This window comes from Canis lupus, chromosome 24, assembly GCF_048164855.1.
Source record: "Canis lupus baileyi chromosome 24, mCanLup2.hap1, whole genome shotgun sequence".
NCBI classification, from domain to species: domain Eukaryota; kingdom Metazoa; phylum Chordata; class Mammalia; order Carnivora; family Canidae; genus Canis; species Canis lupus.
The window spans coordinates 45,099,261-45,125,627 of NC_132861.1; the positions used below are offsets into that span (position 1 = coordinate 45,099,261).

A 26,367-nucleotide genomic window follows, 5' to 3' on the forward strand; every position below is an offset into this window, starting at 1 on the left:
GCAGACCCAGCCTTCACCCTATCTCCAGGACCCACAAGGAGCTTGTGTTCTGGGTAATTCTCACCAAAGCTGGGGTTTTGTTGTGTTGTGTTGTGTTTTTTTAAGATTTTATTTGGGGGCACCTGGGTGGCTCATTTGGTTAAGCATCTGCCATGATTCCAGAGTCCCAGGATGGAGATCTGTCTTAAATCGGGCTGCCTATGCAGCAAGGAGTCTGCTTCTCTCTCAGCCCTCCTCTTGCTTGTGCGCTCTCTTTTTTCTCACTCTCTCTCTCTCTCAAATAAATAAGTGAAATCTTAAAAAAAAAAAAAAAGATTCTATTTATTTGAGAGAGAAGGAGCATGAGCAGAGAAGATGGGCAGCAATGGGCAAAGGGAGAGGGAGAAGCAGAATCCCCGCTGAGCGGAGAGCCTCACAAGGGGCTCTGTCCCAGGACTCTGGGATCTCGCCCTGAGCTGAAGGCAGCCACCCAACTGACTGAGCCACCCAGTGCCCCCAAGGCTGGGTTTTGTTTGCTGCCTTCCTCATCACTCTTACTGACTTAGACACGGCTTAACTATTCACCCACCTGTGCCCACACTGCCCCTGAGTGCCTCTGACTCTCTAGCAACCCATGGGCAGTACTGCTCAGCTGTGGACCGTAAGACCCCCTTCGGGACCTTTTGCAAGCTAGGGCTGCCTCTGTTAGGTCTCTGCTAGAGAGATTGGACTAGACAGTGTCCATCCTTCCCCAGGGGAAGCTGCTCCCCCCACCTCTCTCTCCACTCCGCAGCTTTCTCACCAGCACCTCCATATCTGCACCTTACTGAGACACATCTCCCCTTCTCATATCTTGTTCTCTTACCAGGGGAGTGGGTCCCACAGTAAGATCGCTCAAGTCCCTGGAGGAATATGTTTCATTCCGTTTTGCCCCAAAGATTTCCCCTATTCTGGTTGCAGTCACTGGTAACTGACAGAAACTCAACTCCCAGCTAGATCAAGAGAAAAAGAAAGAACTTTTACTGGATGTAACAAATCTCTGGGCCTTGAGGCATGGCTGGGTCCAGATGCTTCAATGATTGTCTTTTACCTGTTAGCTTTTCTTTTCTCTGAGTTGATTTGATTCTCTAACAGGCAGCAACAGACTTAGGAGATCTTTTTCCAAAAGGGGGAAAAAAAAAAGAAAAAAGTCAGCAGAAAGAGGTAAGGGTCTCCAAAACAGAAAGAGGAGATACAGCTTTCATGACACAAGAGAAGTCATTTTAGATTCCCTGATATTTTCTGAGATTTATGCCCTCCTCGCCCAAACACATTTTCCTAGGAGGTGTCAGAATTGCAAGAAATGCAAAAACCTAAAATAAATGAATGAATGAATAAATAAATAAATAAATAAATTTTTTAAAGCGAAAACCTCAGTAGTTAAGGATTTAAAGGGAATGCAAACAACTAACAGTCTCTACCAAGCTGAGCAATAGCCTAACCATACCAGAGACAATACATCAGAGGCAAAACTCCCAGTCCTGTTTCAAAGGTAGGCAAAGGCCTGCATTCCTTATCCTCTTGGGTAAGGAGACCCCATCCAGATTATTCCAGATATTGCATCTTAGAACATGCCCACAGCCCCTTCTTCTTATCCAACTGTGCCTCTTTATAATGTACAAGTTCCCCCCAAGAAGGTACACGTACCTCATTAACATAACACATCATGTATGGGCATGTTTCCTTAAGATGCATGCACGCCCTTGTGCCCGCCTCCACACACGATGACAACGCTCCCCTTTCTAAATGTTCATCCTAACCCTAAATAAAAGAAATGCACTCACCCCTGCTCAGGGAGTCTGGGCCAGGAAGTTACCCCCATCATCTCCTTATTTGCTGCAAATAGATGTTCCTTTCTGTGGGACAGCTCCACCTAGTGTCGTCCATCTGTACCTTAATGAAGAGTGAGTTCACCGTTCAGTTACAAAATGAGTATCTTTCTGATATTTCTGGCAAAAACTCAAGGAGAGAGTCCATTAGGCTCGCATGTATCATATGTCTAAGCCAGAAGCAGTGTTTATGGCGAGGAGAATGGAATCCACTCATCAGGACATCACAAGGAGCGGGGCCCAGGGTCGTTCCTACTTGATCCATGGCCTAAAGAAGATTACAATGGAAAGGGGCATTCAAGGAAGGATGGACTCCCCACAGGAAGGGGTTATGAGAAGACAAAAATGATAGACTCTGCTCAGGGTCTGATGCTTCCCATCCTTGGCCCCAAGATGAGCCTGGGCCCTCCACCAAACCTCTTCCTCATGAGATTGTTCTTCTTTCAGGCATTTTTTAAAGAGTAATCTCTGTGTCCAACATGGGGCTTGAACTCATGACCCTGAAATCAAGAGTTGCATGCTCTACCAACTGAGCTAACCAGGCATCCCTCCCTTGGGCACTGATCCTTCTTGCAAGCAGTCTGGATTCCATTTTCTACCCACCAAAATCCATCAGGATTATTTGTGGCTGATCCCCAATTTAAATAAAGTTCCCAGAACTTCCCATGGGGCTTTTGGGTCTGTGCAAATCTGGAATTGCGGCTTGGACCCCAGATTTGGAGTGAAGGAAAGAGGAACCCAGGGCAGATAAAAGGAAGCAGGAATTTCCATTATCTTTGCACAAGAAGGGGGCCTGCTTTCCAGAACTGAACCTGTGCAGTGACCAATTGCTACATAACGAATTATATCAAACCTTAACAACCCAGAACAACAAAAAATACCTCAGCAATTTGGGAGTAGATTATTGGGTCCACTGGACACAAAAGTCTTAAATGAAATATTAGGTAATACAGTTTATTTTTTTAAGATTTTATTTATTTATTCATGGGAGACACAAAGAGAGAGGCAGAGACACAGGCAGAGGGAGAAGCAAGCTCCATGCAGCAGCCTGATGCGGGACTCGATCCAAGGACCCCGGGATCACACCCTGAGCCAAAGGCAGACACTCAACCACTGAGCCACTGAGGCATTCCAGCAATACAGTTTAGTAGCACATTAAAAATATAGTTCAGAGATCCCTGGGTGGCTCAGCAGTTTAGCGCCTGCCTTCCGCCCAGGGCCTGATCCTGGAGACCCAGAGTCGAGTCCCATGTCGGACTCCCTGCATGGAGCCTGCTTCTGCCTCTGCCTGTGTCTCTGCCTTTCTCTGTGTGTCTCTCATGAATAAATAAATAAAATCTTTAAAATATATATATATAGTTCAGTGGGCAAAGGGTTTGAATAGATATTTCTCCAAAGAAGATAAACAAAATAAGCACATGAAAAAATATCTAACATCACTAGTCATTATGGAAATGCAAATTAAAACCACAATGAGATATCACTTAGGTATCTCATTAAGATGGCTATTATCCATCAGGATGGCTATTAAAAAAAGGAAGGGGGGGTTCCTGGGTGGCTCAGTCAGTTGAACGTCTGCCTTTGGCTCAGGTCATGATCCCAGGGTTCCACATCAGGCTCCCTGTTCAGTGGGGAGTCTGCTTGTCCCTCTCCCTCTGCCTGCAGCTCCCCTTCTCATGCTCTCCCCCACCCCTGTCAAATAAATAAATAAAATCTTTTTTAAAAAAGATTTTCTCTCTAAAGAGAAAGGAAGAAAAGAAGAAAGGAAAGAAGGAAGGAAGGAAGGAAGGAAGGAAGGAAGGAAGGAAGGAAGGAAAGAGAGGGGTAAGGGGTGCCTGGCTGGCTCAGTTGGTAGAACGTGCAACTCTTGATCTCAGGGTCGTGAATTCAAGCCCCACATTGGGCGTAGGGCCTACTTTTTAAAAAAAGGAAAATAATAAGTGTTGATAAGGATATGGATGGAGCAATTGGAACCCTCATCCATTGGTGGGAAGGTAAAATGATGTAGCTACTATGGAAAACAGTCTGGTGGTTTCTCAGAAACCATTTTTTAAAAAGATTTTATTTATTTATTCATGAGAGACAGAAAGAGAAAGAGCCAGAGACACAGGCAGAGGGAGAAGCAGGCTTTCTGCAGGAGCCCGATATGGGACTTGATCCCAGACCCCGGGATCACGCCCTGAGTCAAAGGCAGATGTTCAACCGCTGAGCCACCCAGGCATCCCTCTCAGAAACCATTTGATCCAACAGTTTTAATTCTAGGTATATACCCAAAAGAACTGAGAGCAGGGACTCAAACAGATATTTATACATGAGTGTTCATGAATAATTATTCATAATAACCAAAAGGTGGAAGCAGCCCAAATGTCCATCAGTACATGAACTGATAAACAAAGTGTGATCTATCCATACAGTCAAATAAAGGAATGGAATTGTAATAACACGGTACACACTGCAACATGGATGAACCTTGAAAATATTATGCCAAGTGAAAGAAAACAGACATGAACAAATATTGTATGATTCCAATTATATGAGGTACATAGAGTAGTCAAATTCATAGAGACAGAGTAGAGCAGAGGTTACCATGGGGGTGAGGAGAGGAGGGAGAGAGTGTTTAATGGGCACAGAATTTATATCAAGAATGATGAAAAAAAAAAAAAGAATGATGAAAAAGTTCTGGCGATGGATGGTGGTGATGGTCACACAATATTGTAAATGCATTTAGTGCCACCAGACTGTACATTTTAAAAAGGAAAAAATGATACATTTGGTGAAATGCATATTTTACCACAATAATAGATAGATGAGAGATAAATAGGTGATAGACAGCTTATCAATTTTTTTAAAGATTTTATTTATTCATGAGAGAGACAGAGAGAGAGGCAGAGACACAGGCAGAGAGAGAAGCAGGCTCCATTCAGGGAGCCCGACATGGGACTCGATCCCGAGACTCCAGGATCACTCCCTGAACAAAAGGCAGGTGCTCAACCACTGAGCCACTCAGGTGTCCCCAGATTGTCAATTTTTAAAAGAAATCATTCCCAGTATTGACAACAGTGTAGTGAAATGGGCGCCATTATACAGTGCTGGTGGAAATTCATATGTGAACAATCTTTTCGGAGGGTCAATTTGAAAAAATATATTGAGAGTTTCTTTTGAAATTAAACATAGCCTTGGTGGCTCAGCAGTTGAGTGTCTGCCTTGGCTCAGGTAGTGATCCAGGGTCTGGGGATCGAGTCCTGCATTGGGCTCCCTGTGCGGAGCCTGCCTCTCCCTCTGCCTATGTCTCTGCCTCTCTTCTGTGTCTCTTATGAATAAATAAATAAATAAAATCTTAAAAAAAAAGAAATAAAAAACATACACCCATGGCACACTCATTCAACATCTCAGTACTTAACCCAAGAAAAATGAAAGCATGTGTCCACCCAAAACTTATACACACTTGCTCATGGAGCTTTACTTGCAGTGTCAAAAACTGGAAACAACACAGGTGTCGATCAACAGATCCATGGATAAAGTGTGGAATATCCATGCCATGATATAGTGCCCAGAGATAAAAAAAAAAAAAAAAAAGGCTACCAAGACACAGAACAAGAAAATGTGTATATAGTTTAACACTGAGCAGACAATAGTGATCATCTGGATTTTGTAATGAAAAAGCGTTTGGCAAAATTTAATACACAGTACTGAGTAAGGTACTAATATTACTTTATGTAAGGCAGAATATTACTTTATGTAAGGCAGAATATTCCAGTCTTTTTCCACCTTTGATAGAAATACACAAATAATGGGGGATTTTGTGGAATGAGACCCTGGTATAGGCCTGAGAGTCTGCAGTTCTTTTTTGCTTTTTTTTAATCACATGATTTATTTTGTTTTAATTTTATTCACTTATTTGAGAGAGAGAGAGAGTGAACCAGAGAGAGAGGGAGCAAGCACAAGCAGAGGAAGGGGTGGAAGAAACAGACTCCCCACTGAGCAGAGAGCCCTACGTGGGACTCCATCCCAGGACCCTGGGATCATGAACTGAGCTGAAGGCAGATGCTTAACCAACTGAGCCACCCAGGAGTCCGAGAGAGTCAGCAGTTCTAACAAAATCTCTAGCAATACTGACCTGCTCATCAAAGTGTGGTCCACAGATCAGCAGCCTCACCGTCACTAGATACATTTTAATTGGAAAATCAAGGGAAAGAATCAAGCACTTATTCTGACCATTCTGTATGAACTGTACCTCAGGATAACCAGAGTTTAGGAGAAAAAACTCTTTATAGACTTCCAGCTGATTAAAGAGGAATGAATAGGAGAATTAGAATATCATTATTTTGTAACTCATGAAAAAAAAAAAAAAAACGACCGAATATGATCATCATCAGTGACTGTTTCAACTACTATGGAAAAGCTGATGGGGGAGCCTATAATGGGTAGAACAGGCTGGCTAGCAGCAGACACCCCCTGATCAATCTTAACATAAGAGAGACAACCAGACAGAGTGTTTCCCCATGTGATGCCCTAGAAGTATCCATCGAAGCCCTGCTCAGGTTCTGCCTTTAGGACTGCAGCAGGCACTCCCCCAGCTGTTATACCTGGGTCCCTCCCTGGGGGTGTCCACAGGTTGTACTCCCACCCCCAGAGACAGGCCAATGAGAGGGTACAAAAGCCTCGCCCATCGCCTCCATCAGGAACAATGTGGGGGTTGTCCCAGCTCCAGAGCTCCTAAGGGTGCTGAGACCTCTCTCTCAGCTCATCCCTGTCCAGCTGCTCCTCTGTCCCCTGCCACGTACCCCTACTTCCGTAGAGGCTCTGAGCCTGAGAGCCCTGCCCAGTAAACCTCCTTCTGCAAATCTCCCTCCCAGAGGCTGGGTCCTGGCTGCCTGTCCTGTGACACCACCTATACTTGCCCCCAAACCTGAACCTCAATCTGATCTGTTCTCTAGAAATACTAGGGGGCAGAGGAACACGGTAAACACCACCACAGGGATGTCATCAGCAAAACCAAGATGTTCATTCTGCAGGGCAAATTACTTGATGTCTTCAAGGAACAAACAGCAAGAAAAATGAAAGTGAGAAGGAAAATTCACAGATTGACAGAGACTCCAAAGCCGTGTGTGGCTCCTCTGAATGCAAATTTGATAAGCCAAGTCAGGAGAAAAAAAAAAAAAAAAGAGGGCATAATCAAGGGAAACTGAACACTGAATATTTGATGATATGAAGGGGTTAATGTTTAATTTGTAATTAAATTAATTAAACATTAATTAATTAAACATTTAATTTGTAATTTGTAAGATATGATAACAGCATTACTTTTTTTTTTTTTTTTTTAAAGAATCATTAACATGGAACAGCAGCAGCCACGCAGCCCAGCTTCGGGAAAGTTCTGGTGCACTGCTGCCCCCACACACCCAGCAAGCACCTGACACATCTCCACCTCGCTACCACGATGCCCAAGAGGAAGGTCAGCTCCCTCGAGGGGGAGGTGAAGGAGCCCAAGAGGAGGTGGGGGGGGGGGTTGTCAGCTACACCTGCTCCTGTAAAAGTGGAAACAAACCCCAAAAAAGGCAGCAGGAAAGGATAAATCTTCAGACAAAAAGTGCAAAGGGGAAAAGGGGAAGCCAAGGGAAAATACCCTGAAGTGGCTAACCAAGAAATAGAAGAAAACTTACCTGCAGAAAACGGAAAACTAAAAATAAGGAGAGTCCAGCCCTGGATGAAGCAGGAGAGAAAGAAGCCAAGTCTGATTATTATCATATACCTTGTCTTAACAGTAGTCCCTGTCTCCCTTCTTGTACAATCCAGAGGAATATTTTTATCAACTATTTTGTAAATGCAAGTTTTTAGTAGTTCTAGCAACATTTTAAAAAATTAATTTTATTTATTTATTTATTTGACAGAAAGGAAGAGAGCGCAAGCACAAGCAGGGGGAGTGGGAGAGGGAGAAGCTGGCTCCCCGCTGAGCAGGGGCTCCATCCCAGGACCCTGGGATCATGACCTAAGCCAAAGACAGACGTTTACCCAACTGAGCCACCCAGGTGCCCCTCTAGAAACATTTTTAAGAAGGAGGGAATCCTACCTCAGCCCATTTTTTAAAATGTAAATGGTTTTTTTTAAGAGGTGAAATCAGGGGATCCCTGGGTGGCTCAGTGGTTTAGCACCTGCCTTCCAGCCAGGGCGTGATCCGGAGTCCCAGGATTGAGTCCTGAATCAATCTCCCTCTGCCTGTGTCTCTGCCTCTCTCTCTCTCTGTGTGTCTCTCATGAATAAATAAATAAAATATTAAAAAAAAATAAAGAGGTGAAATCATTTGCCGGTCGTTTATTTTTTATACAACCAGAATATAGTGGGATATTGAGTTTGGGAGGCTTTGATTGTCTTGGGCATCAGCTCAACATTCCATAGATGGGGTAATTTTTATATCCTGTAATAACAAACCATACTAAATGACAATTTGGAGTCAGTCGTGTATTTAATACATCTTGAACATTTTAAATTACTTCTATCTCCATGTTGGTTTTGGTAGAATTGTTTCCTAAAGAAAACCACTCCTGGGGGTACCTGGGTGGCTCAGTCAGTTAAGCATCTGCCTTCCACTCTGGTCATGATCTTGGGGTCCTGGAATAGAGCCCCACATCAGGCTCCCTGCTCAATGGGGAGTCTGCTTCTCCCTTTCTCTCTGCCTGCCATGCCCCCTGCTTGTGTGCACTCTCTGTCAAATAAATAAATAAAGTAGAGAAAGAAAGGAAAAGAAAGAGAAAGAAAGAAAGAAAGAAAGAAAGAAAGAAAGAAAGAAAGAAAGAAAGAGAAAAGGAAAGGAAAGAAAAGGAAAGGAAGGAAAGGAAAGGAAAGGAAAGGAAAGGAAAGGAAAGGAAAGGAAAGGAAAGGAAAGGAAAGGAAAGAAAGAAAAGAAAAAAGAAAAGAAAAGAAAAGAAAAGAAAAGAAAAGAAAAGAAAAGAAAAGAAAGAAAAGAAAAAAGAAAAGAAAAGAAAGAAAAGAAAAGAAAAGAAAGAAAAGAAAAGAAAAGAAAAGAAAGAAAAGAAAAGAAAAGAAAAGAAAAGAAAAGAAAAGAAAAGAAAAGAAAAGAAAAGAAAAGAAAAGAAAAGAAAAGAAAGCCACTCCTAGATCTTGGCTCTCCATGTCAGAATTCTTGTGCACTCTGTAACATCTTGGTAATGGTCTAGTTTTAGTACGTAGTGTATATTATATTAAACTATGAATTGGGATCCCTGGGTGGCGCAGCGGTTTAGCCCCTGCCTTTGGCCCAGGGCGCGATCCTGGAGACCCGGGAGACCTGGGATCGAATCCCACGTCGGGCTCCCGGTACATGGAACCTGCTTCTCCCTCTGCCTATGTCTCTGCCTCTCTCTCTGTGTGACTATCATAAATAAATAAAAATTAAAAAAAAAACTTTAAAAAAAATAAATAAACTATGAATTAATAAGACTTGACAAAGTTAACAGCATATCAACATTTGAAGATATTGGTACTTTGATATACTGTTAAGGAAAATTTGCCCCCAAATTTTAAGTTGAAAGGTCATGGGAATGACATTTAGAAAAGAATCACAACTACATGACTTTTTAGATTTTTCAGTACGTACCTTAAGAATTGTGTACAAATTAAAATGTCTGTACTGACTCTTAGGACAACTAACAAAAACTCAATTAGGAAAAAAAAATCATTAACTTAAAAAAAAATCTTTTATTTATTTATTTACTTACTTACTTATTTATTTTAAAGTGAGAAGAGAGCACAAGCAGGTAGTGGCAGGGAGAGGGGCAGAGGGAGAGAGAGATGCAGACTCTCCGCTGAGCAGGGAGCCCTATGATGCAGGGCCCAATCCCAGGACCCTGAGATCATGACCTGAGCTGAAGGCAGATGCTTAACTGACTGAGCCACCCAGGTGCCCAAGAATCATTACCCTTTAAAGATACATATTGAAATATCTCAAAAAATTAATATAATGGTGGAAATATATGGGCAAAATATTGGGAATATTGGAAATATGGATGAGATAATAGAAAATTGGAATATTTCAAAATTTTCCAAGGGTTGGGGGAAGGATGAGGGGCAAATGAAACAAAGGTGGACAAAAATGGGGGTCATACGCTAGCAGGTTCATTATTCTGATCTTTCTACTTTAATATATACATGACAATGTCCTTAATATCAGACTTTTAAAATATATCCATTTCAACCTAAAAGTAGGCATCCTGTGTAATAATAAAACACTAGGGTGGTTCTCATCATGATCAAAGGCAAAACATACATGCACACCCACAATCATGTGCTAACTAGGGCTGGAAGGTCATGATACAAAAAGACACAGAACAGTAAACAGACATGAGAAGTATGACTAGTGAAGAGGATGTTATTTGATTTGCAGATTATAGAGCTGACTACTCCAAAAAACCCAAACCAACTGCAATATTTCAAATTTATGACAGTGTAGCAAAGAGATTGAATGCAAGACTCGCACTCATTAGGAAGAACAGACATGCTTTCTTATATGTTGATAATTGATTAAATTATAAAATGATGGGAAAGATCCTATTAAAATAACCAGAAAAAAATTATTAGGAGTAAAAAAAAATGTTAACTAGCTAGAATTTAAATTTTTTTTTAAGATTTATATATTTAGGGATGCCTGGGTGGCTCAGCGGTTGAGTGTCTGCCTTTGGCTCAGGGCGTGATCCCACAGTCCCAGGGTCGAGTCCTGCATCAGGCTCCCCTCAGGGAGCCTGCTTCTCCCTCTGCCTGTGTCTCTGCATCTCTCTCTCTCTCTGTGTCTCTCATAAATACATTTAAAAAATCTTTTTTTAAAAAAAGATTTATATATTTATTTGAGAGAGAAGGAGAGGAGGAGGGACAGAGGGAGAGAGAGAGAGAATCTCCAACAGACCCCCTGCTGAGTATGGAGCCTGACACAGTGCTTGATCCCACAGCTCTGAGATCATGACCTGAGCCAAAACCAAGAATTGGATGCTTGGGGCACCTGGGTGGCTCAGTGGTTGAGTGTCTGCTTTTGGCTCAGGGCATGATCCCAGGATCCTGGGATCAAGTCTCACATCGGGCTCTCCACAGGACCCTACTTCTCCCTCTGCCTTTCTCTCTGTGTCTCTTATGAATAAATAAAAAAATAAAATCTTAAAAAAAAAAAAAAAGAATTGGATGCTCAACTGATGAGACACTCAGGTGCCCCTAACTAACTAGAATTTAAATAAAAATTTGTGGGGAGGGGGGTGGTTCGAGCAGCCGAAGCAAGATGGGTCAAAGTCAGAGTGGTGGTCATGGCCCTGGAGGTGGCAACAAGGATGACAAGGACAAGAAAAAGAAATACGAACCTCCTGTATCAACTAGAGTGGAGAAAAAGAAGAAGAAAACAAAGGGACCAGATGCTGCGAGCAAGCTTCCACTGGTGACACCTCACACTCAATGCTGGTTAAAATTATTGAAGTTAGAGAGAATTAAAGATTATCTTCTCATGGTGGAAGAATTCATTAGAAATCAGGAACAAATGAAGCCTTTAGAAGAAAAGCAAGAGGAGGAAAGATCTAAGGTGGATGATCTGAGGGGGACCTCAATGTCAGTAGTAACCTTGGAAGAGATCATTGATGGCAATCATGTCATTGTGTCTACATCTGTGGGCTCAGAACACTACGTCAGCATTCTCTCCTTTGTAGACAAGGATCTCCTGGAACCAGGCTGCTCCAACCTGCTCAACCACAAGCTGCATGCTGTCATAGTGGTGTTCATGGATGACACAGATCCCTTGGTCACAGTAATGAAGGTAGAAAAGGTAGAAAAGGCCCCCCAGGAAACCTATGCTGATATCAGGGGGTTGGACAACCAAATCCAAGAAATTAAGGAATCCCTGGAGCTTCCTCTCACTCATCCTGAAAATTATGAAGAGATGGGTATAAAGCCCCCAAAGGGGGTCATTCTCTATGGTCCACCTGGCACAGGTTAAACCTTATTAGTCAAAGCAGTAGCAAACCGAACCTCAGCCACTTTCTTGAGAGTGGCTGGCTCTGAACTTATTCAGAAGTACCTAGGCGATGGGCCCAAAGTCGTTCGGGAATCGTTTCGAGTTGCGGAAGAACATGCACCATCCATTGTGTTTATTGATGAAATTGATGCCATTGGAACAAGAAGATATGACTCAAATTCCGGTGGGGAGAGGGAAATTCAACGAACGATGTTGGAACTGTTGAACCAGCTGGATGGATTTGATTCAAGGGGGGATGTGAAGGTCATCATGGCCACAAACCGGATAAAAACCCTGGATCCAGCACTATCACACCAGGCTGCACTGACAGGAAGATTGAGCTCCCCTGCCCGACGAAAAGACTAAGAAGCACATCTTTCAGATCCACACAAGCAGGATGACGCTGGCCGATGATGTGACCCTGGACTTGATCATGGCTAAGGATGACCTCTCTGGTGCCGACATCAAGGCCATCTGCACAGAGGCTGGTCTGATGGCCTTGAGAGAGCATCGGATGAAAGTAACAAATGAAGACTTCAAGAAATCTAAAGAAAATGTTCTTTATAAAAAACAAGAGGGCACCCCCGAGGGACTGTATCTCTAGCGGACCAGAGCTGCCTTCAAGGAGATGGTTGGGCATATCCCGACCCCTCCGAGGGAGGAGGTAGGGGAAGCTCCCGGAGGAAACCATGTTCCAGTCGATCTTTCTTAGCAAAACCTCCCATGTGCCTTTTTGCTTGTGATGTGTAGGACACCCCCTGGCCTGCCTTCATCTGTGGGTCATGTGCAGTACTCTGTCCCCAATAAAGCGTGCTCCCTCTCCAAAAAAAAAATATAAATAAATAAAAATTGAGGGAAAATACTAAAGGAAAAAAGGGGTAAAAAACAAAAAACTGCTAGAAGGAGCCTTAATAATAAATGCAAGAGATGTGTGAAAAATGTAAATGTTTTTCTTTTTTTTTTTTAAGATTTTATTTATGTATTCATGAGAGACACACAGAGAGAGGCAGAGACACAGGCAAAGAGAGAAGCAGGCTCCCCATGGGGAGCCCGATGCAGAACTCAATCCCAGGACCCCGGGATCATGATCTGAGCCAAAGGCAGACACTCAACCCCTGAGCCACTCAGGAGCCCCCGTAAATGTCTTTCTTTCTCTAAGTGGGTGTGAAACATGCATTCCAGGGTAGAACACTAAGTATTGTAACCATGTTGGTCTTTCCAGGCTAATGTACAGGTTTTAATGCAACTCTTTTTTTTTTTTTTTTAAGTGATCTCCACACCCAATATGGGACTCACACCCACTACCCCGAGATCACGAGTCACACACTTTACCAACTGGGCCAGCCAGGAGCCCCTTAATACAATTCTAACCAAGATGAGGGGAGGGTCTTTTACATCATTATTGAAATATATTGACATATGATAAATTTCACATGTTGAAAGTGTATAATGTCATAAAGGTGACATGCACGCTCATGTCAAACCATGACCACAATCAGGAGAGTGACTTATCCATCACTCATACCCCCATCTAATCTCTCCCTTCCTTCGTTCTTTGCCTCTCTCCCCTCCTTCCCTGCTCTTCAGGCAACCACTGATCTGCTTCCTTTCATCAATAGCTCCTTTTCCATCTTTTTTCCCCTCTAAATAAGCTCTACGCTGAACACGGAACTTGAACTCACAACCTGGATAGCAAGAGTCACATGCCCTCTCCACTGAGCCAGCCTGGCACACTCTGTAGCTCCTTTTCGTTTCCTATTCATTGTATGGATATACTAAAGTTTAGCAAATACCTGAATTTGCAAATATGAAATCCAACAATAATGAGGATTGCTGTATAGATTGAGATGTATCATCAAGAACTGACTTTCTCGATTGTGGGGCTGGTAAGCCCAGAATCCCCAAGGGCAGCCGGTCAGGAGGGGCGAGCTGGAACTCTCCACAGACCCGAGCTGAAGTACCCAGGCAGAATTTTTCTCTGGGGGATCCTTCACAGAATCCTCCACCCTGCTCTTTAAAGCCTTTCAACTCTTTGAATTAGGCCGGCTCCGATTATGTAGGATAATCTCCTTTATTTAAAATCAATTGCCTGTGAACTTGCATCATTCCACAAAACATCGTCCGGGCAACACCTAGGTTAGCATTTGAAAAAACAGAGGTCTGTAGCTTAGCCAGGTGGACACATCAAAAGTCATTGGACGAAATCACGCCGCCGTTGTAACATTGAAGACAGAGAAGTGTGATAAAGACTATGTATTATCCAGTTTCACTTTTAATAATGAACAGGACAACGCAAGAGCCAGTGTTTTTGTGCTGGAAAATTCTTGCCAGTGAAAGGAACAATGAAACCAGCAAAACTGAAAGGGCGTAGCACGTCTGTCCCTCCTGCAAATGCATTTAAAGATGCAGGAGGTTTTGTTTAAGGAAAGCTCAATTCAAAAAAGCTGGAACAGTCCCAACACTTGGATTGGCCTATTTCACAACAAGCTTTTATTGAAGCGCACTCTGAAATTGCTTAGCCAAAGAGGAATTTCCCACACTGTTAGACATTTAGAAGGCAAAGACTTGTACACAGAAATGATTGAGCTACTTTCTGGATTCGATCAGAGGAAAACAGTGGATGCAGTTCCTTTGTCAAATGGTGTGTTATGTTCTAGAATAGATGCCATTTCTTTTAACATTGGGAGCTGGTCGTTGAGGAAACAGCAGACTTGCATTCTGGATGAAACCACAGACGCCTCTCAAGGGAGTTGCTTGGGGTCGCTATGGGCGTGCTGACACTTCTTACTTTGTGACTCGCCCCTGCAAACCACAAAGTCTGTCAGTATTCTGGGAGTGGTAAAAAGGCCTTTTCGCAAATAAATTTTGCCTGGAAAGAAACGCTTCATTCTCTGCCCGGATGGACCTCCTGCAAAGCTGATTTTGCAAACTTAAGTGGTAGAGAAAGCTCTCCGTTTTGTCATCATCGTTCAATGCTTTTTACATAGACAGGCAGACAATACTTGCCCCACATCCCTAAAAGATGTTTTGTCAACATTCATAAAAGTCACTAACTTTATCAGAAGCAGGCCTCTCCATCACTGCATTTGAAAGAGTTTACCTGGAAATGGGAAAAGAGTATATGAAGCGCTTCTCACTGGCTTTCAAAGGACAATTCCTAAACCATTTCTTCAAACTAACTGCAGAAGTTTTACTATTTCTTTTTTTTTTTTCAATTATTTATGATAGTCACATGCACACACAGAGAGAGAGAGAAAGAGAGAGAGAGAGAGAGGCAGAGGGAGAAGCAGGCTCCATGCACCGGGAGCCCGATGTGGGACTCGATCCCAGGTCTCCAGGATCGCGCCCTGGGCCAAAGGCAGGCGCCAAACCGCTGCACCACCCAGGGGTCCCTTACTATTTCTGAATGAGAGAAAGCAAGCCCACTTCTGGAAACTCTTTGAAGGAAAAGATTTTATCCTTGGGTTGGTTTACTCAGCAGCTATCTTTAACCTTATGAAGATGTCCTCCTATCCAAAGTCCTGAAATGACCATTTGTGATGCTCCTAGAAAATTTACAAGCTTTCTTGGTTGCTGCCAATACAGAAGAAGAAAATGGAGCCAGCAATATCCTTGCAAATGATCAAAAGCTGGGGAAGAGTTTTAGCCAGACAGAGTGCAGACACAAGATGCTCTAGCAATTTCTTTGCAGAGAGCCATTTGCTAACAACTGGAAATACTTCATAACTCTATCAAAAGTTATTTCAATCTTTAGGGCATCAAAATTGAACCATAAATCCACAATTCTTTCCTCTCTGAGATAATGTATTTCTGAGTTGTGACCCAGCTAAGGATGAGCTCATTGTTCGCAGGACAAAAATATTTTTTACAAGTAGAATTTAACTAAAGGAGCTTTGAAGAATTCTAGTATTCTTTGAGAAAACCATGTCTTCATCTAGTAAAGCAAGCCCTGGGTGCTGACATATGTATCTACACAGATCAAGATTTTCAGGATTTACACCACAAAAAAAGCTGCTAGAAATATTTTCATATAATCTTTGTGTGTGTGGACATTTTATGCTTTAATTTCTCCTGAATAAATACTTAGGAGTGGAATTGGAGTCAGAGGGTAGGCATATGTTTGACTTTACAGTGTTATAAACTGTTGGTATAGCTGTATATTGAACTTTATATAACAGATGGCCATTTTCCAAAATGGCCTACCATTTTGAATTCTACGAGCAATAAATAAAAGGTCTAGTTCTACAGCCTTGACATTTGCACTGTCAGTAGTTTTCATTGTAGCCACCCTGGTGGGTATGTAGTATCTTCTTGTGGTTTTGATTTGTATTCCTCTGCTGACTAATGTTGAGCACTTTTTCTTGTGTGCTTTTTCTCCAAATCTAGATACCTTCTTTTTTTTTATAAAGGGTCTGTTTAACACTAGACTTTTTATTGGGTTGTTTTTTTCTTATGGATTTATCCTTTATATCTTATGAGTGCAAATCCTTTATTGGAAATACATTTTGTGAATATTTTTTCCCAACTTGTGCTTGTCTTTTCATTTTCTTAACAGTGTCTTCTGAGCAGACATTTTAATTTTGATGAAGTCCAACTTAGCATTTTTTTCCCCTCCGTTTATACTTAATGTCCTGTGTATCCTAAGAAATCTTTCCCTACCCTTAAGTCATACAGATATTCTCCTTCATCTTCTTCTGGAATCTTTTACTAGAAGCTTTTTCTAGCTTCTTCCAGAAGTTTTACATGTTGTATTTAGATCTGTGATCCATCTTGAATTAATTTTTGTATGTAGTGTGAAGTAAAAGTTGAAGTTCTTTTTTTTTTTTTTTTTTTTTTAAGAAAGAGAGAGATAACATGCACACATGAGAGTGGGGAGCGGCAAATGGAGAAAGAGAGAGAGAGAGAACCTTAAGCAGGTTCCACACCCAGCACAGAGCCCTCCAAGTGGCTGGATCTCACCACCGTGAGATCATGACCTGAGCCGAAATCAAGAATCAGTCTCTTAACCTACTGAACCACTCAGGCACCCCAAGGTTCATTTTTTTTAAAACATTGAATACCTAGATTCTAAACATTATTTGTTGAGAAGATTGTCTTTTCCCCATTGAATGCCTTACTACCATTATAAACCAATCAATTAACTATGTATATAAGGAATTACTCCCAGAACGCTTCCTCTGTTTCATTGATCTATATAGTTATCCTTACAAGAGCAAACAGCCTTGATTCCTGCAGCTTTATAATAAATCTTGAAATCATTTATTTTTCAAGATTGTTTTGGCTATTCGGCTTGCATTTCCATATAAGTTTTTAAACCATCTTGTCAATTCTACTAAAAAGTTTGCTGACGATATGATGATTGGTTTGAGTCTATAAATTTGGAGAGGATGACATCTTAACATCCACAAACCTGGGGTGTGCCTCAGAAAAAGAAGAGCAAGAGACAACTGAACATATCGATAAAGCACAAAATGCAATAGACAGACTTAATGGACAAGCTAGTGAGGAGACTTTGAAAGGAGAATAGAAGTATTACAAATTCTACCAACCATTTTCTCTGAAGAGATTCAAAACGATGGCCCAAATCTCACCTTTTGGGGGTAACAACATTTGACGACCATCTACAAGTGTCTGCATTGCTTAGGGAGGATGATGAAGAGGCACTGCATTGTTTGCCAAGAGTAGAAGTGACAGAAATTTGAAGATATTAAATCAGGTTACAGAATAGATTTTTAGTCTGGTGAAAACTCTTACTTTGAAAATAAACTGCTTTCCCAAGAATTTTATCTGAGTGTTGATCCATCCTCAAAGTCCACTGAAGTCAAGTGGAAATCGGAAAAGGATTTGACAAACCGTTCAAGTCAGAATAAAGAATAAAGCCAGCAGGAGGACACAGCGTGGGGAGCCAGAGAGCATCTTTGCCTGGTTTACTGACCACTCAGACGCATGAGCAGGTGAGTGAGGAGAGGTTGTCCGAGATGGTCTGTGGCCAATCCATGACAGCACTCTACGGCTCCCCACGTGGGTAGTGAAGAAGAGGAAGGAGAAGAAGGTGATGATGATGAAGAATTGGAAGATATTGATGAAGACGGGGATGAGGATGAAGATGAAGAAGATGTAGGGGAGGAGAAAGAAGAAGAGGATGAAGAAGAAGCTGCGTAATGGAATACATGGATTCCAGCCTTCCTTTCTAAATTTTCTCCAATTCCTGGGAGCAAGTTGCAGTCTTTTTCCCCCCTCCTCTTGTGTTCTGTCGCCCTGTTTTTTGAGGTGTCTTTTCACACTTTTTTTTTTTTAAAGATTTATTTATTTGACAGAGAGAGAAAGCACAAGCAGGGGGAGCAGCAGAGGGAGAAGCAGACTCTCTGCAGAGCAGGGAGCCCAATGTGAGGCTCAAACTCAGGACTCTGGGATGGTCACCTAAGCTGAAGGCAGACACTTAACCAACTGAGCCACCCAGGCACCCTCTTTTTACTCTTTAACACCAGTAAAGGTTCTCAACTACCTTGAGAGGAAAAAACCTTAAGCAGAATAATTGGGGGAGGGGGGAATCTCTGCTCCTTTCTGATCCAAATCCATTTCCATCCCTTCCTATCTCAACAAAAACTTTATAGAAAGAACACCATTGTTGTCTGTAGGGGGGATGCAAAACAAACCTGCCCTTCTGCTCCCTTAGCTCCCTGGAGGCTGGAAGGTGCTGGGCCCCTGTGCAGCAGTGCATAGAATTCTAGTTTTTTCCCTCCTATGTCTGTATATGGGTTGAGAGATTACACTCTATCTCCATGTGAATATGGACAGTTGGCATCTTACCAACATGTATCTTTCTTTAGTTTAAAAAAATTTTTTTGACTTTAAAAAATGGGGCTATGAAAGTTTAGCAAAGGATGTGTTTGAGATGTTTGGGTGGGTTAAGTGGGCATTTTGACATTTGGCTTCTCCTTTGGCATGTTTAATGGTGATGTTTAATGGATGTCTTTGCAGTTTAAAATGACACTTTCAAAATAAAATTTTCTCCAGATGATCACTTGAGCCCTGTCACTTGGTAAAATAAACAGAAGAACCTGTAGGATTTGGAATTGACATTCTCGATCGTAATTTTGTTCCTATTTATTTAAAATTTTTCTTTTTGTTGCTCTGGAAAGAGGCTGCTCAGTTTTACAAGTTAAAGTACAAGTGTTGCAGGGGGCCTGGGTGGCTTGATCAGTTAAACATCCAACTCTTCATCTTAGTTCAGGTCTTGATCTCAGGGTTCTGAGTTCAAGCCCCACTTTATAAAAAAATTATACAAGTCTCTTTGTTAGAATAAAACTAAATGTGTGTACATATATACACAAAAAAGTTTATTGCTAAGTATTTTTTTCTTTTTCTTTTTAAAGATTTTATTTATTTATTCATGAGAGACACAGAGAGAGGCAGAGACACAGGCAGAAGAAGAAACAGGCTCTATCAGGGAGCCTGACGCAGGACCTGATCCCGGGTCTCCAGGATCATACCTGGGGAGAAGGTGGTGCTAAACCATTGGGCCATCAGGGCTGTCTGTATTTTTTCTTTTTTCTTTCTTTCTTTTTTTTTTTTTTTTTGTATTTTTATTTTTTCTTAATGCAGTTATAAATGCTAATTTGTATTTTCCAATTGCTTGGTGCTTTGTACATAAATATAACTGATTTTTTTAATAGAACTGATTTTTATATTGATCTTACATCCTTGTAACCATTATAATTCTGCTTCTTAGCGATAGTACTTATTTTGATAGATTCCTTAGGATTTTGCTACGTAGACAGAGCGTATCATGTGTGAATAAAAAGATTTAGCTCTTCCTTCTCATCTTTATGATTTTTAATTTCTTTTCCTTGGCTTATTATTGCACTGGACTTCCAATACAGTGTTAAGTAGAAATAGTGAGAGCAGACATCTATTTTGTGTTCATTCTCTTAGGGGGAAAACGTTCAACATTTCACTGTGAAGTACGATACAAGCTGTGGGTTTTTCATAGGTGTTCATCAGTTTGTTACAGTTTGTTGAGTTTTGTTTATTATGAATATTGATCATTGAATGTTGACAGGTGCTTTTTCTACTTTCATTTGGACATTTGTGTTTTTTCCTTCATTCTATAATGTGAATCATACCAATTTTTAAATATTAATCAAATTCGAATTGAGGATAAACCCCACTTAGTCATGATGTATTATCATTTTTACGCATTGATAGATTTAGTTTGCTAATATTTCTAAAGAATTTTTTATTTATGCTAATGAGGGATATTGTTTTTTTTTTTTTTCTTGTAAAGTCCTCGTCATATCATAAACCAGTGCTCATAAAACAGATTGGAAAGCATTCCCTTTTCTATTTTCTGAAGTAGTTTGTGTAAGATTGGTGTTATTTCTTCCTTAAACATTTGATAGAATTGACTTAAAAGCTGTCCGAACCTGGAGTTTTCTTTGTGGGAGTGTTTTAAATGATAACTTCAGTGTCTTTATAGTTGCAGGACTAGCTATTCAGATTTTCCATTTCTTCTTGTGTCAGTTTTGCAAAGTTTTGTTGTCAAAGAATTTGCTCATTTTGGCTAAACTGTTAAACATATTGGAATAGAGCCGTCCATACTATCCCTCCTTATATTTAATATTTGTAAAATCTGTGGTGATATTTCCTCTTTCATTCCTATTATTGGCTATTTGTGTTTTCAGATCTTTTTCCCTTTTTTTGTTTTTTAAGATTTTATTTATCTATTTGAGAGAAAGAGAAGGAGCAGGGAGAGGGGCAGAGGGAGAGGGAGAAGCAGACTCCCCACCTAGCAGAGAGACCAACATGGGGCTGGATCCTCGGACTCCAGGATCATGACTTAAGCTGAAGACAGATGCTTTTTTTTTCGACAGAGACAGCACACAAGCAGGTGGATCAGCAGACAGAGGGAGAGGGAGAAGTAGGCTCCTTGCTGAGCAGAGAGCCTGACTGGGTCTCAATCCCAGGCCTCTGGGATCATGACCTAAGCCAAAGGCAGATGCTTAACCGACTGAGCCACCCAGGAGCGCTTCAGTTCTTTTTTCTCATCAGTCTTGCTATCAATTATACTCATCCTTTTAGTCTTTCTAATGAATTAACATTTACCTTGATTTTCCTATATTAGCAATTTTCATTTTTATTATTTCTTTTTTCTGCATATTTTGAGCATAATTTCCTCTTCCTTTTTTACCTTCTTAAGCTAAAAACTTAGCTAATTTTAAAGCTTTTTTCCATTCCTTTATAAAGTATTGAAATTTATAAATTTCCATCTACACACTGCTTTAGCTGCATCACAAAATGTTTTATCATTCCCTTTGCAATATTATCTAATTTCCCTTGGGGTTTCTACTTTAACTCAGTCAGAATGTTTTTTTCAGAAGTGTACTTAATATCCACATATTTAGAGATTTTTTTTTAAAGATTTATTTACTTGAAAGAGAGGGTACAAAAAAAAAAAAGAGAGAGTACAGTGGGGAGGGGCGGAGGGAGAGAGAGAATCTTAAGCAGACTCCCTGCTGAGTTGAGTACAGAGCCAGATATGGGCTGGATCCCATGGCCTAAGCCCAAACCAAAAGTCAGGACCTTAACCAAATCACCCAGGCACCCTGTTAGGGATTTTTTTTTAAGGTATCTTATGGTTATTGATTTCTAATTTATTTTTGTCATTTCAACATGAGAATATACTATGCATGTTTTTCAATCAATCTTTAAAATTTCTTGAGATTTGTTTTGTGGCCTAGAATATTTTGGTGAATATTCCATGTGCACTTGGATGTGTATTTTTCAGCTGTTAGGTCTAATTGGCCGACAACGTTCAGTCCTTCTTTATCATTACTGATATTTGTGTACTTCCTTTATCTATTACTAAATGATGTTAAAATCTCCAACTCTGGGGATCCCTGGGTGGCGCAGCGGTTTGGCGCCTGCCTTTGGCTCAGGGCGTGATCCTGGAGACCCGGGATCGAATCCCACATTGGGCTCCTGGTGCATGGAGCCTGCTTCTCCCTCTGCCTGTGTCTCTGCCTCTCTTTCTCTCTCTGTGACTATCATAAATAAATAAAAATTAAAAAAAAAAAATCTCCAACTCTGTGAATGTATCTATTTCTTTTTTTAAAAAAAGATTTATTTATTCAGAGCGAGGGAGAGGCAGAGACACAGGCAGAGGGAGAAGCAGGCTCCACGTAGTGAGTCCCACTTGGGATTCGATCCCAGGGCTCCAGGATCACACCCCAAGCTGCAGGCAGCGCTAAACCGCTGCGCCACCGGAGCTGCCCAATGTATCTATTTCTATTTTTGGTTCTATCAATTTTTGTTTTGCATATTATAAAACTTTTTTATTAGGAGGATACATGCTTAGGATTGCTATGTCTATCTGAAACTGATTTTTTTTTCTTCTTTATGAAATGTCCTTATCTTTGGTTATACCCCTCATCTTGAAATCACTTTGATATTAAAAATAGCCATAACAGGGGCACCTGGCTGGCTCAGAGGAATGTGTGACTCTTGATCTCAGAGTCATGAGTTCAAGCCCCCTGTTGGATGTAGAGAGAGATAGATAGATGATAGATAGATAGATATAGATAGATAGATAGATAGATAGATAGATAGATAGATAGATAGATAGATAAGCACGCACACATGCACACACGCACTTGGGTGGCTCAGTTGGTTAAGAGTCTGCCTTTGCCTCAGGTCATGATCCCAGGGTCCTGGTATCGAGCCCCATATCCCTGCTGAGCAGGGAGCCTGATTCTCCCCCTCTCTGTTCATGCTCTCCCTGTCTCTCATAAATAAATAATAAATAAAATAATAAATAGTAAATAAATAATAAATCTTACAAAAAACAGCCACAACAGATTTCTTATGTCTAGTGTTTGCATGGTATATGCTTTTCCATCCTTTTACTTCTGCCTTTTTCTATTTAATAGGCATCTCTTGTAAATAGCCTATAGTTAGCTCTTGTTGTTTCCATCCAGTTTGATTATCTCTGCCTTTCAATTGCTTAGTCCATTTTCACTTATTGTAATTATTTATATGGTTGAGTTTAAGTCTATCATCTTATTGTTTTCTAGTATTTCACCTAATCTTTGTTCTTCTATCCTGCCTTATTTTGTTTTTTTTTTTTTATATTTCCTCTCTCTGAAGTTAGTATTCCATGTCCTCTACTGGCTTTTCAGCTATTCTTCCTTGTATTATTTAATGACTGCTCTAAGGATTACAATATGCATCTTTAACTTATGACAGTTTACTGTGAATTAACATTATACTAGTTTAAGTGTAATACAAGAATCTCAAAACCATATAATTTCACTTAGTTTGTGCTATTGTCATATATTTCACTTTTACATATATTCGAAACCCCATATGTATTGCTTTTGTTTTAGACAGTAGCCTTTCAAAGAGTATTATTTACCACTTCTAGTGCTCTTTAGTTCTTCCTGTAGATCTAGCTTTCCATCTGACATCATTTCCCTTCAGTCATTTCCCTTCAGCTAAAATTTTTCTTTAGCATTTTTTTGAATTTCAAGTGTGCTAATGAATTTTCTCATCTTCACTTATTTGAAAGTGACTTACTTCTCCTTTGCTTTTTAAGAATACTTTTGTAGACGTAGAATTCTGGATTGCTTTTTTTCATTTAGCATTTTATAGGTATTGTCCACTGTTGGGTGCCTGGGTAGCTCAGTTAAGCTTCCAACTCTTGGTTTTGATTCAGATCATGATCTTATGGGTCATGGCATTGAGCCTGGCATCGGGCTCTAGGCTCCGTGCTCACCATGGAATCTGCTTAGATTCTCTCCTGTTGCCCCTCCCCTCACTCATGCTAAAATAAATGAATACATTTTAAAGAAATACATATATAAATATTATATATATATAATCATCCATTGTCTTACATTTTTCCTGATAACAATTTAGCCATCATTCTTACAGATGTTCCTTTGCATGTAATAGGATTGTTTTTTTGTTTTTTTTTTTTGGCTGTATTATTTTTTTTCAACAATTCAGTTATGATGTGCAGAAATCTGGCTTTCTTCTTGAGCTCTGTGGATTCTCATCAATTTAGAAATTTTCTTTTTTTTTTATTTTATTTTTTTTATTATTTTTTTTAATTTTTATTTATTTATGATAGTCACACACAGAGACAGAGAGAGAGGCAGAGACACAGGCAGAGGGAGAAGCAGGCTCCATGCACCGGGAACCCGATGTGGGATTCGATCCCGGGTCTCCAGGATCGCGCCCTGGGCCAAAGGCAGGCACCAAACCGCTGCGCCACCCAGGGATCCCTTCTTTTTTTTTTAAAGATTTATTTTATTTATGATAGACATAGAGAGGAAGGCAAAGACACAACACAGGCAGAGGGAGAAGCAGGCTCCATGCAGGAAGCCTGATGTGGGACTCGATCCCAGGACTCCAGGATTGCGCCCTGGGCCAAAGGCAGGTGCTAAATCGCTGAGCCACCCAGGGATCCCCAAATTTAGAAATTTTCAAGGATTATTTTTCAGCCCCATTTATTCTCTCCTCTCCTTCATGGACTCAATTACACATTAAGGCAATTCACTATTGTCACTGAGGCTCTTTTTCATTTGTTCTTCGATCTTTTTTGAGCTTCAGTTTGGATAACATAGGGGGAAAAGTGTCACCTGAGGGTCTTTGTTAGGTTTGTAGGAGAGTGGAGGATTGTGGGAACAGGTCATAGGTATGAGCTAAGTTCATTAAACAGGGAGACAGCGAGGCTTGTTCCTCAAATTCCTCAGTGTTCATCTTCAGAAATAAGGGTGCTCCTTTCCTCTGGGTATAGGGAGGGCACCTCACACTTGAAGGTCTATGAGCTGCTTCAGGAAGGTCAGAGTCCTACATCTGCTTCTCAAATTCCTTCAGCTTGAAATATTCAATATGCCAAGATGCTATGTTTTGAGGTAGCATGTCCTGAATTCTGCCAATATTTTCTATTGATCTTCTAGTTAACTGATCCCTTCTGTGGTTAAGCCCTTTTAAAATTTTTTCAGATATTTTTTTCAATTCTAGGCTTTCCATTTGGTTGAGTTTCCGTATCTCTCCAGAAATTCACCATTTCTTTATTAAATGTATTCATCTTTCCCTGAAAATTATTTTTTAAAAGATTTTATTTATTCATGAGAGATAGAGGCAGAGACATAGGCAGAGAAGCCGGCTCCCTGCGGGGAACCCGATGCAGGACACAATCCTGGCACTCCAGCATCATGCCGAGCCAAAGGCAGATGTTCTCAACTGCTGAGCCACTCAGGTGTCTCTTCCTGAAAATTATTTAACGTTTGGTTTTTTTAAGATTTTATTCATTTGAGAGAAAGAGAGCACAAGCGGGGGACAGGGGTAGAAGGAGAAGACTCCGCGCTGAGCAGGGCTCACGATGACTAGGGGCTCCATCCCAGGACACTGGGATCCTGACCTGAGCCAAAGGCAGATGCTCCACCCACAGAGCCACCCAGGCATCCCTATCTTTAACTACTTGTAATGAAGTCCTTGCCTACAAATTTCAACATGTGAGTTCTGCATTTATTGGCCTTTTGTCTTGATTGTGGATTACATTTTCATACTTTATTGCATGCTTAGTTTTTTTAAAAAGTACGCCAACATAGGGCTCAAACTCATGGCCCCAAGATGAAGTCACATGCTCTACAGACCAAGCCAGCCAAGCACCCTTAGTAATTTTTTGCTTACTGGCCATGGCATTTATTGTCCTGTAGGGTTTGAATTCTATTCTCCTCTGAACAATTTTGTTGTTCAATTTTGTACTGGTAGGCAACTAAATTCCCCACCATGACCATATCGGGGCTCAATTTCAAGCTTTAGGCTTTGTTAGGGCGGGCTTATTTTGATTTTGCCCTTAGTCCTAATGCCTGGAACGTGGTTGTTCTTTCTACAGAATAACCCTTCTAAGTTTCAAAGAAAAGCTTGAAGTGCGTATCAAAACACTCTAACTGGGGCACCTGGGTGGCTCAGTGGTGGAGCATCTGCATTTGGCTCAGGTTGGGATTCCAGGAATGGAGTCGGAGTCCTGCATTGGACTCCCCATGGAGAGCCTGCTTCTCCCTCTGCCTGTCTCTCATGAATAAAATCTTAAGTAAAAAAACAAAAACAAAACCCTCTAACTGGACAGAAGTTGAATTCCAAATGTCTCCCTAGCACCAGTCAACTGCTGGCATCTGTACCCAGCTCTTTCACCTTTCCAGTTTTCCCCTGGGCTCATTAGAAACTTGCCCTATACATAACTTAGGACTTGGCCGAGAATTTGAAGGCAAGTAAGTGTGCAGATTTTATGGCTCTGCATCTCCTGTATTTTCAGGAAAATTTCCAGACTCAAACTCCAAACTGACTCCTCAGTGGGGTAAGACACACACCATCCCCTTCTGCTTAAACTCTGAGGATTCATACTAACTGGGGTATACCTCCAGAGGAAAAGCTGGTTAAAGATGGATCTCACACAGTACTCCTTTGAAGGATGACAGACATCTGTTCCACTTTCTAACTGGTAGTATTTGTCCAACGCCTTTAAAGTTG

At 41.0% G+C, this 26,367-nt stretch overlaps 2 pseudogenes; both read left to right on the plus strand.

Annotated features, from left to right (window-relative positions):
- The first annotated feature begins 11,089 nt into the window (after nt 1-11,089).
- LOC140616517 (26S proteasome regulatory subunit 4 pseudogene) lies at nt 11,090-12,550 on the plus strand (annotated as a pseudogene).
- A 4,631-nt stretch (nt 12,551-17,181) lies between these two features.
- Nucleotides 17,182-18,035, plus strand: LOC140616375 (protein SET-like; annotated as a pseudogene).
- Nucleotides 18,036-26,367: the final 8,332 nt, after the last annotated feature.